Below are 14,525 nucleotides of genomic sequence, written 5' to 3'. Positions count from 1 at the left end.
CACGGACACACCACACATACATTCTCACACAGGAGCATAACGCAGAACACACACATAACACAGATGCATGCAAAAACAAAAGTCAAAAGACACACACCACACACCTCAAGGCACATAACTTCTCAGAACACACGCGAGAAACATTGCTCAGGCTACGTATGGCACACACCATGAGGCATACTAGACAAGCACAACCACGCACAGTCAACACATCTCTCATCACGTGCATAACTCAAACCGCCAAGCACCACACACAACCTCTCTAACACAGCAACACACAAATCACAATCCCACACACCAAGCAGGCACAACACATACAAATCCACACACAACCAACAAAAACACACACAACACACCTATGAGGCACTACACACAACACTCAAAACGACAAGCATGCAATACAGAGCACACGCGGACCCACACGCAGACAGCCCGTGTCAAAACACACAGAAGCACACCCACACCAAATACACACTCAGAGCACGTCAGACACAACGCAAAGCTGGCATCACACAGGATGCTCTAAATACACAGAGCCCCCAACGTCTACCCTGTACGTAACACCCAGAAAGCGAATAGACAGCACTCACACAACCCAGAACGCAGGACATAACGCAACAGACAACAGAAAGACCAGACACGTTACACACGAAACAGGACACAGGAAGCCACACAGCAAACACATTTACAAACACCAACGGATAACTCATCAATAAATGACAAAATATACAACACACAAAGAATCACTCAACGCACACGACACGCAAGTCACCACCACACACATCACACGTTGCACGCCACACAGAGAAAAGTACACAGAACAATGTACTCAACAAGCAGTGAAGAACCCAATACCACACATGGCACATGCACAACACACACAACACGGACAACACACAGCACACAGAAAATAAACGAGACCCACAGATCACAGACAACACGGCACAAAACACACAAGAACACACAGCGCACACAGCACAGCAAACCAGAATACACACAGGTTCACAAAACAAACACCACAAATCGTTCACTACCATACACTCACAACACAAACAGCACCCCACACACACGCGCGCGACAAACCCAGAAGGCCCAACACATATCAAACACACACAGCACTCAGTAAAAAACACGTAACACACCACCCACGCAGAAAGACATTAAAAAAGGAACAACAGAGCCCACACAACACAACGCCCACAAAACTGCACATCACAATAGCACAAACAACACACACTACATACAACACCCACAATACAACACACATGCAAATCACCCACAACACGCAAAGCCAGTTTACCTACAACCTCCCAACACACAAACAGCACATCACACTACGCGGACCCCACACACACCGGGCACATAACTGCACACAATTCACATGAACCACGGTTCTCAGAGTAATCACAACACACACAGTGAGGCACACAGGCCAAGCATGGCCACACACAGTACACACATAACAAATTACGCTCATTACTCCAAACGCCAACCACACGCACAAATCACAGTCACACATGCAAAACGCACACCACACATACCGAACATACAAACCCACATTGAAGACACACGTATACCACAACAAAAAGAACACCGAATCTAAGCAGCACACATTTCACGCACGACTCCAAACGCACATGAAACCTGCAGCGCACAGAGCCGCACAGAATGCACAAGGCCAAACACACAACATATCCACAAAGCTATCGGTCATAGCCCACGGTATCTCACTCAACTTGCAAAACACACAGACCACCCAACACACAAATACGCAACACACAGGCAAGAATACACGCAACACAAGCACAAATAACAGAGCAGCACATCCCACGACACACACAAGCATCACACACAGAAATTGATATCACAACTCATAACAGTACACAGCACCCTGCATTAACAAAGCAACACACACAGGACAACGCAACCACTACATACCACACGTAAGGCCCCAAACGACACACACTCTAGGAGCCCCCACAACGCGCACAAGAAACACCCACAAACACGTACAGAGAGAACACACAGAACCTCCCAACACGCACACAGCACATCACGGAAAACAACACACAGCGCAAACATCACAGGACGTCAAGGCACACACAGTTCACACAACTCACAGTTCAGTGACAACACACAACAAGCACAGCGAGGCGGCACACTAACAAGCACAACCACACACAGACGACACATCTCACATCACACACATAACTCAAATCCAACGCACACACAGCCTCTCAAACACAGCCAAACACAAATCACAATCACACACGCAAAACAGGCACACCACACACGAAACCACATGAAAAGCACACAACCAACAAAAACCCACATAGCGCCACATTTCACACACTACGCACCACACACACAGTCACGCACAGACACCCCGCACTCATATCCAGCCACGGGCTGCACTACGCAAAGCGCACACGCACGAGACCCAAAATGTAGCAATACAAGTCACAAGGCACACACCAGACACATCAAAGCACACGATTTCTCACAACACACATGAACCACATTCCACAGAGCGCCCACAGCACACCCAATTAGGCACATTTAACAAGCACAACCACGCACAGACAACACATCTCACATCACACACGAAGCAAGCAAACACCCACACATACACTCAAACACAACCACACACAAGTCACAACCACACGCTCAAAGCACACACCACACACAACACATGCCGATTGACATGCAAAAAACACACAAACCACAAAGAGAGCACTGAATTTATGAAACCCTCATTTCACACACTACACATACCACACAAAACACACATAAGTCGTACAGCACACAGAGCCTCCCAGAACACACAGTGCAAAGCGCACAACATATCCACAGTGCATATTAGACACAACACAGTTAGTATCCCACACAACACGTAAAACACACAGATGACACAACGCACACACACAAATTATACTCAAAACAGGTAAGAGTACACACAACGCACAGGCAACTGAGAACACAACACATTGCACGTCACGCAACACACGTGCGGTCGCATCCCTCATTAAACATGAAACCGGAAACCGTTCACAGACTATTGCGACATTCCCAACCACGAACACAACATGCTACACAAATGACGCCGAACATGCCACACACAAAGGCACAATCCAAGCACACAACACCCCACACAGAACCACCCTCAACCGCACAGGTCACACAGCACTCCACAGGGAAATACACGCAGAACACACACTACAAACAACAAAGTACCCAAACTGCACACGTCACATACACAACAGTCACAGCACAGAAGGAACGCAACACACAGTAAAACACACACAACCACATTAACACCGCCCCGCACACTAAACCAGCAGATCACCGACATCACAGCAAAAAGTCACACAATAACACAGCATGCGAAATGTAACACGACACAGAATACACACACAATCACTCAACAGACACAACAAAACACACCCTGCCATATACACAAAAGACAAACGAGGCACCTCACACATAACACCAAACCCAACAAACACAAAACACATCACAGAAAAGACGCACAACAAAAACATTGCGCACACGACACACACATTAAAAGAAACACATCAATGCATTACCACAACACCCGAAGTAGTACACAAATCACAGATCAATGCAGCACACAACACACACAAACATCACACACGAATTACACATCACACCTCATAACACACACAAAACCCTGCATTGACAACACAGCACACGGAGTGAAGTGAAGCAACCACTACGTACCACACATTAAGAAGCCACACACTCAGGGGATAACAAAAAACACAACACCCACTAACACAATGATACGGAGAACACACACAAACTCAAGTCACAAACAACACAACGTATGAAACAACACACACCACATACATCACAGGACACAAAGGCACCCATTTCTCACAAATCGCATTTAACCATGTACACACCACTCACACAATGAGGCACACTACACAAGCAGAACCGCATACAGAGAACACATCTCAACTCACACTCACAGCAACCAATTACACACAAAACCTCTCAAACACAGCCAAACACGTATCGCACACGCACACGCAAGACACACACAGCGCATACACAAAACACACAGCCAATAGTAAACGCACATAGCACACATTTCACACACTGCACACCCCACGTACCACCGCACACAGGCACCCCCCACACACATATACACACGGGCACGCCTGCACAATGCACTCACCCCCCCCCCCACCCCCCACACACACACAAAACTCAAAATGTATATCGACCCAACAGACAGTCGCAGGGCTCACACCAGACACAACAGAGCCCATATTTCTCATAAAACACAGAGACCACATCTGGCAGAGTACATGCAGCAAACACAACGAGGCACACTGAGCAAGCACAACCACACACGCACAACACATTTCGCATCACACACGAACAACCACACCACACTCAGCCACTCAAACACAACCACACACGAGTCACAATCACATACGCAAAACACACACAACACTCACAAATCCATACTCGAAACACACGAGACCAACAAAGAAGACAAATAGCACACATGGCCCATACAGCACGCTACACACACAACCACGCACGGACACACCACACATACATTCTCACACAGGAGCATAACGCAGAACACACACATAACACAGATGCATGCAAAAACAAAAGTCAAAAGACACACACCACACACCTCAAGGCACATAACTTCTCAGAACACACGCGAGAAACATTGCTCAGGCTACGTATGGCACACACCATGAGGCATACTAGACAAGCACAACCACGCACAGTCAACACATCTCTCATCACGTGCATAACTCAAACCGCCAAGCACCACACACAACCTCTCTAACACAGCAACACACAAATCACAATCCCACACACCAAGCAGGCACAACACATACAAATCCACACACAACCAACAAAAACACACACAACACACCTATGAGGCACTACACACAACACTCAAAACGACAAGCATGCAATACAGAGCACACGCGGACCCACACGCAGACAGCCCGTGTCAAAACACACAGAAGCACACCCACACCAAATACACACTCAGAGCACGTCAGACACAACGCAAAGCTGGCATCACACAGGATGCTCTAAATACACAGAGCCCCCAACGTCTACCCTGTACGTAACACCCAGAAAGCGAATAGACAGCACTCACACAACCCAGAACGCAGGACATAACGCAACAGACAACAGAAAGACCAGACACGTTACACACGAAACAGGACACAGGAAGCCACACAGCAAACACATTTACAAACACCAACGGATAACTCATCAATAAATGACAAAATATACAACACACAAAGAATCACTCAACGCACACGACACGCAAGTCACCACCACACACATCACACGTTGCACGCCACACAGAGAAAAGTACACAGAACAATGTACTCAACAAGCAGTGAAGAACCCAATACCACACATGGCACATGCACAACACACACAACACGGACAACACACAGCACACAGAAAATAAACGAGACCCACAGATCACAGACAACACGGCACAAAACACACAAGAACACACAGCGCACACAGCACAGCAAACCAGAATACACACAGGTTCACAAAACAAACACCACAAATCGTTCACTACCATACACTCACAACACAAACAGCACCCCACACACACGCGCGCGACAAACCCAGAAGGCCCAACACATATCAAACACACACAGCACTCAGTAAAAAACACGTAACACACCACCCACGCAGAAAGACATTAAAAAAGGAACAACAGAGCCCACACAACACAACGCCCACAAAACTGCACATCACAATAGCACAAACAACACACACTACATACAACACCCACAATACAACACACATGCAAATCACCCACAACACGCAAAGCCAGTTTACCTACAACCTCCCAACACACAAACAGCACATCACACTACGCGGACCCCACACACACCGGGCACATAACTGCACACAATTCACATGAACCACGGTTCTCAGAGTAATCACAACACACACAGTGAGGCACACAGGCCAAGCATGGCCACACACAGTACACACATAACAAATTACGCTCATTACTCCAAACGCCAACCACACGCACAAATCACAGTCACACATGCAAAACGCACACCACACATACCGAACATACAAACCCACATTGAAGACACACGTATACCACAACAAAAAGAACACCGAATCTAAGCAGCACACATTTCACGCACGACTCCAAACGCACATGAAACCTGCAGCGCACAGAGCCGCACAGAATGCACAAGGCCAAACACACAACATATCCACAAAGCTATCGGTCATAGCCCACGGTATCTCACTCAACTTGCAAAACACACAGACCACCCAACACACAAATACGCAACACACAGGCAAGAATACACGCAACACAAGCACAAATAACAGAGCAGCACATCCCACGACACACACAAGCATCACACACAGAAATTGATATCACAACTCATAACAGTACACAGCACCCTGCATTAACAAAGCAACACACACAGGACAACGCAACCACTACATACCACACGTAAGGCCCCAAACGACACACACTCTAGGAGCCCCCACAACGCGCACAAGAAACACCCACAAACACGTACAGAGAGAACACACAGAACCTCCCAACACGCACACAGCACATCACGGAAAACAACACACAGCGCAAACATCACAGGACGTCAAGGCACACACAGTTCACACAACTCACAGTTCAGTGACAACACACAACAAGCACAGCGAGGCGGCACACTAACAAGCACAACCACACACAGACGACACATCTCACATCACACACATAACTCAAATCCAACGCACACACAGCCTCTCAAACACAGCCAAACACAAATCACAATCACACACGCAAAACAGGCACACCACACACGAAACCACATGAAAAGCACACAACCAACAAAAACCCACATAGCGCCACATTTCACACACTACGCACCACACACACAGTCACGCACAGACACCCCGCACTCATATCCAGCCACGGGCTGCACTACGCAAAGCGCACACGCACGAGACCCAAAATGTAGCAATACAAGTCACAAGGCACACACCAGACACATCAAAGCACACGATTTCTCACAACACACATGAACCACATTCCACAGAGCGCCCACAGCACACCCAATTAGGCACATTTAACAAGCACAACCACGCACAGACAACACATCTCACATCACACACGAAGCAAGCAAACACCCACACATACACTCAAACACAACCACACACAAGTCACAACCACACGCTCAAAGCACACACCACACACAACACATGCCGATTGACATGCAAAAAACACACAAACCACAAAGAGAGCACTGAATTTATGAAACCCTCATTTCACACACTACACATACCACACAAAACACACATAAGTCGTACAGCACACAGAGCCTCCCAGAACACACAGTGCAAAGCGCACAACATATCCACAGTGCATATTAGACACAACACAGTATCCCACACAACACGTAAAACACACAGATGACACAACGCACACACACAAATTATACTCAAAACAGGTAAGAGTACACACAACGCACAGGCAACTGAGAACACAACACATTGCACGTCACGCAACACACGTGCGGTCGCATCCCTCATTAAACATGAAACCGGAAACCGTTCACAGACTATTGCGACATTCCCAACCACGAACACAACATGCTACACAAATGACGCCGAACATGCCACACACAAAGGCACAATCCAAGCACACAACACCCCACACAGAACCACCCTCAACCGCACAGGTCACACAGCACTCCACAGGGAAATACACGCAGAACACACACTACAAACAACAAAGTACCCAAACTGCACACGTCACATACACAACAGTCACAGCACAGAAGGAACGCAACACACAGTAAAACACACACAACCACATTAACACCGCCCCGCACACTAAACCAGCAGATCACCGACATCACAGCAAAAAGTCACACAATAACACAGCATGCGAAATGTAACACGACACAGAATACACACACAATCACTCAACAGACACAACAAAACACACCCTGCCATATACACAAAAGACAAACGAGGCACCTCACACATAACACCAAACCCAACAAACACAAAACACATCACAGAAAAGACGCACAACAAAAACATTGCGCACACGACACACACATTAAAAGAAACACATCAATGCATTACCACAACACCCGAAGTAGTACACAAATCACAGATCAATGCAGCACACAACACACACAAACATCACACACGAATTACACATCACACCTCATAACACACACAAAACCCTGCATTGACAACACAGCACACGGAGTGAAGTGAAGCAACCACTACGTACCACACATTAAGAAGCCACACACTCAGGGGATAACAAAAAACACAACACCCACTAACACAATGATACGGAGAACACACACAAACTCAAGTCACAAACAACACAACGTATGAAACAACACACACCACATACATCACAGGACACAAAGGCACCCATTTCTCACAAATCGCATTTAACCATGTACACACCACTCACACAATGAGGCACACTACACAAGCAGAACCGCATACAGAGAACACATCTCAACTCACACTCACAGCAACCAATTACACACAAAACCTCTCAAACACAGCCAAACACGTATCGCACACGCACACGCAAGACACACACAGCGCATACACAAAACACACAGCCAATAGTAAACGCACATAGCACACATTTCACACACTGCACACCCCACGTACCACCGCACACAGGCACCCCACACACACATATACACACGGGCACGCCTGCACAATGCACTCACCCCCCCCCCACCCCCCACACACACACAAAACTCAAAATGTATATCGACCCAACAGACAGTCGCAGGGCTCACACCAGACACAACAGAGCCCATATTTCTCATAAAACACAGAGACCACATCTGGCAGAGTACATGCAGCAAACACAACGAGGCACACTGAGCAAGCACAACCACACACGCACAACACATTTCGCATCACACACGTAACAACCACACCACACTCAGCCACTCAAACACAACCACACACGAGTCACAATCACATACGCAAAACACACACAACACTCACAAATCCATACTCGAAACACACGAGACCAACAAAGAAGACAAATAGCACACATGGCCCATACAGCACGCTACACACACAACCACGCACGGACACACCACACATACATTCTCACACAGGAGCATAACGCAGAACACACACATAACACAGATGCATGCAAAAACAAAAGTCAAAAGACACACACCACACACCTCAAGGCACATAACTTCTCAGAACACACGCGAGAAACATTGCTCAGGCTACGTATGGCACACACCATGAGGCATACTAGACAAGCACAACCACGCACAGTCAACACATCTCTCATCACGTGCATAACTCAAACCGCCAAGCACCACACACAACCTCTCTAACACAGCAACACACAAATCACAATCCCACACACCAAGCAGGCACAACACATACAAATCCACACACAACCAACAAAAACACACACAACACACCTATGAGGCACTACACACAACACTCAAAACGACAAGCATGCAATACAGAGCACACGCGGACCCACACGCAGACAGCCCGTGTCAAAACACACAGAAGCACACCCACACCAAATACACACTCAGAGCACGTCAGACACAACGCAAAGCTGGCATCACACAGGATGCTCTAAATACACAGAGCCCCCAACGTCTACCCTGTACGTAACACCCAGAAAGCGAATAGACAGCACTCACACAACCCAGAACGCAGGACATAACGCAACAGACAACAGAAAGACCAGACACGTTACACACGAAACAGGACACAGGAAGCCACACAGCAAACACATTTACAAACACCAACGGATAACTCATCAATAAATGACAAAATATACAACACACAAAGAATCACTCAACGCACACGACACGCAAGTCACCACCACACACATCACACGTTGCACGCCACACAGAGAAAAGTACACAGAACAATGTACTCAACAAGCAGTGAAGAACCCAATACCACACATGGCACATGCACAACACACACAACACGGACAACACACAGCACACAGAAAATAAACGAGACCCACAGATCACAGACAACACGGCACAAAACACACAAGAACACACAGCGCACACAGCACAGCAAACCAGAATACACACAGGTTCACAAAACAAACACCACAAATCGTTCACTACCATACACTCACAACACAAACAGCACCCCACACACACGCGCGCGACAAACCCAGAAGGCCCAACACATATCAAACACACACAGCACTCAGTAAAAAACACGTAACACACCACCCACGCAGAAAGACATTAAAAAAGGAACAACAGAGCCCACACAACACAACGCCCACAAAACTGCACATCACAATAGCACAAACAACACACACTACATACAACACCCACAATACAACACACATGCAAATCACCCACAACACGCAAAGCCAGTTTACCTACAACCTCCCAACACACAAACAGCACATCACACTACGCGGACCCCACACACACCGGGCACATAACTGCACACAATTCACATGAACCACGGTTCTCAGAGTAATCACAACACACACAGTGAGGCACACAGGCCAAGCATGGCCACACACAGTACACACATAACAAATTACGCTCATTACTCCAAACGCCAACCACACGCACAAATCACAGTCACACATGCAAAACGCACACCACACATACCGAACATACAAACCCACATTGAAGACACACGTATACCACAACAAAAAGAACACCGAATCTAAGCAGCACACATTTCACGCACGACTCCAAACGCACATGAAACCTGCAGCGCACAGAGCCGCACAGAATGCACAAGGCCAAACACACAACATATCCACAAAGCTATCGGTCATAGCCCACGGTATCTCACTCAACTTGCAAAACACACAGACCACCCAACACACAAATACGCAACACACAGGCAAGAATACACGCAACACAAGCACAAATAACAGAGCAGCACATCCCACGACACACACAAGCATCACACACAGAAATTGATATCACAACTCATAACAGTACACAGCACCCTGCATTAACAAAGCAACACACACAGGACAACGCAACCACTACATACCACACGTAAGGCCCCAAACGACACACACTCTAGGAGCCCCCACAACGCGCACAAGAAACACCCACAAACACGTACAGAGAGAACACACAGAACCTCCCAACACGCACACAGCACATCACGGAAAACAACACACAGCGCAAACATCACAGGACGTCAAGGCACACACAGTTCACACAACTCACAGTTCAGTGACAACACACAACAAGCACAGCGAGGCGGCACACTAACAAGCACAACCACACACAGACGACACATCTCACATCACACACATAACTCAAATCCAACGCACACACAGCCTCTCAAACACAGCCAAACACAAATCACAATCACACACGCAAAACAGGCACACCACACACGAAACCACATGAAAAGCACACAACCAACAAAAACCCACATAGCGCCACATTTCACACACTACGCACCACACACACAGTCACGCACAGACACCCCGCACTCATATCCAGCCACGGGCTGCACTACGCAAAGCGCACACGCACGAGACCCAAAATGTAGCAATACAAGTCACAAGGCACACACCAGACACATCAAAGCACACGATTTCTCACAACACACATGAACCACATTCCACAGAGCGCCCACAGCACACCCAATTAGGCACATTTAACAAGCACAACCACGCACAGACAACACATCTCACATCACACACGAAGCAAGCAAACACCCACACATACACTCAAACACAACCACACACAAGTCACAACCACACGCTCAAAGCACACACCACACACAACACATGCCGATTGACATGCAAAAAACACACAAACCACAAAGAGAGCACTGAATTTATGAAACCCTCATTTCACACACTACACATACCACACAAAACACACATAAGTCGTACAGCACACAGAGCCTCCCAGAACACACAGTGCAAAGCGCACAACATATCCACAGTGCATATTAGACACAACACAGTTAGTATCCCACACAACACGTAAAACACACAGATGACACAACGCACACACACAAATTATACTCAAAACAGGTAAGAGTACACACAACGCACAGGCAACTGAGAACACAACACATTGCACGTCACGCAACACACGTGCGGTCGCATCCCTCATTAAACATGAAACCGGAAACCGTTCACAGACTATTGCGACATTCCCAACCACGAACACAACATGCTACACAAATGACGCCGAACATGCCACACACAAAGGCACAATCCAAGCACACAACACCCCACACAGAACCACCCTCAACCGCACAGGTCACACAGCACTCCACAGGGAAATACACGCAGAACACACACTACAAACAACAAAGTACCCAAACTGCACACGTCACATACACAACAGTCACAGCACAGAAGGAACGCAACACACAGTAAAACACACACAACCACATTAACACCGCCCCGCACACTAAACCAGCAGATCACCGACATCACAGCAAAAAGTCACACAATAACACAGCATGCGAAATGTAACACGACACAGAATACACACACAATCACTCAACAGACACAACAAAACACACCCTGCCATATACACAAAAGACAAACGAGGCACCTCACACATAACACCAAACCCAACAAACACAAAACACATCACAGAAAAGACGCACAACAAAAACATTGCGCACACGACACACACATTAAAAGAAACACATCAATGCATTACCACAACACCCGAAGTAGTACACAAATCACAGATCAATGCAGCACACAACACACACAAACATCACACACGAATTACACATCACACCTCATAACACACACAAAACCCTGCATTGACAACACAGCACACGGAGTGAAGTGAAGCAACCACTACGTACCACACATTAAGAAGCCACACACTCAGGGGATAACAAAAAACACAACACCCACTAACACAATGATACGGAGAACACACACAAACTCAAGTCACAAACAACACAACGTATGAAACAACACACACCACATACATCACAGGACACAAAGGCACCCATTTCTCACAAATCGCATTTAACCATGTACACACCACTCACACAATGAGGCACACTACACAAGCAGAACCGCATACAGAGAACACATCTCAACTCACACTCACAGCAACCAATTACACACAAAACCTCTCAAACACAGCCAAACACGTATCGCACACGCACACGCAAGACACACACAGCGCATACACAAAACACACAGCCAATAGTAAACGCACATAGCACACATTTCACACACTGCACACCCCACGTACCACCGCACACAGGCACCCCCCACACACATATACACACGGGCACGCCTGCACAATGCACTCACCCCCCCCCCCACCCCCCCCACACACACAAAACTCAAAATGTATATCGACCCAACAGACAGTCGCAGGGCTCACACCAGACACAACAGAGCCCATATTTCTCATAAAACACAGAGACCACATCTGGCAGAGTACATGCAGCAAACACAACGAGGCACACTGAGCAAGCACAACCACACACGCACAACACATTTCGCATCACACACGTAACAACCACACCACACTCAGCCACTCAAACACAACCACACACGAGTCACAATCACATACGCAAAACACACACAACACTCACAAATCCATACTCGAAACACACGAGACCAACAAAGAAGACAAATAGCACACATGGCCCATACAGCACGCTACACACACAACCACGCACGGACACACCACACATACATTCTCACACAGGAGCATAACGCAGAACACACACATAACACAGATGCATGCAAAAACAAAAGTCAAAAGACACACACCACACACCTCAAGGCACATAACTTCTCAGAACACACGCGAGAAACATTGCTCAGGCTACGTATGGCACACACCATGAGGCATACTAGACAAGCACAACCACGCACAGTCAACACATCTCTCATCACGTGCATAACTCAAACCGCCAAGCACCACACACAACCTCTCTAACACAGCAACACACAAATCACAATCCCACACACCAAGCAGGCACAACACATACAAATCCACACACAACCAACAAAAACACACACAACACACCTATGAGGCACTACACACAACACTCAAAACGACAAGCATGCAATACAGAGCACACGCGGACCCACACGCAGACAGCCCGTGTCAAAACACACAGAAGCACACCCACACCAAATACACACTCAGAGCACGTCAGACACAACGCAAAGCTGGCATCACACAGGATGCTCTAAATACACAGAGCCCCCAACGTCTACCCTGTACGTAACACCCAGAAAGCGAATAGACAGCACTCACACAACCCAGAACGCAGGACATAACGCAACAGACAACAGAAAGACCAGACACGTTACACACGAAACAGGACACAGGAAGCCACACAGCAAACACATTTACAAACACCAACGGATAACTCATCAATAAATGACAAAATATACAACACACAAAGAATCACTCAACGCACACGACACGCAAGTCACCACCACACACATCACACGTTGCACGCCACACAGA

Source organism: Manis pentadactyla, chromosome 6, assembly GCF_030020395.1.
Source record: "Manis pentadactyla isolate mManPen7 chromosome 6, mManPen7.hap1, whole genome shotgun sequence".
In the NCBI taxonomy this organism is placed as follows: Eukaryota; Metazoa; Chordata; class Mammalia; order Pholidota; family Manidae; genus Manis; species Manis pentadactyla.
This window is presented reverse-complemented; position numbering follows the sequence as displayed.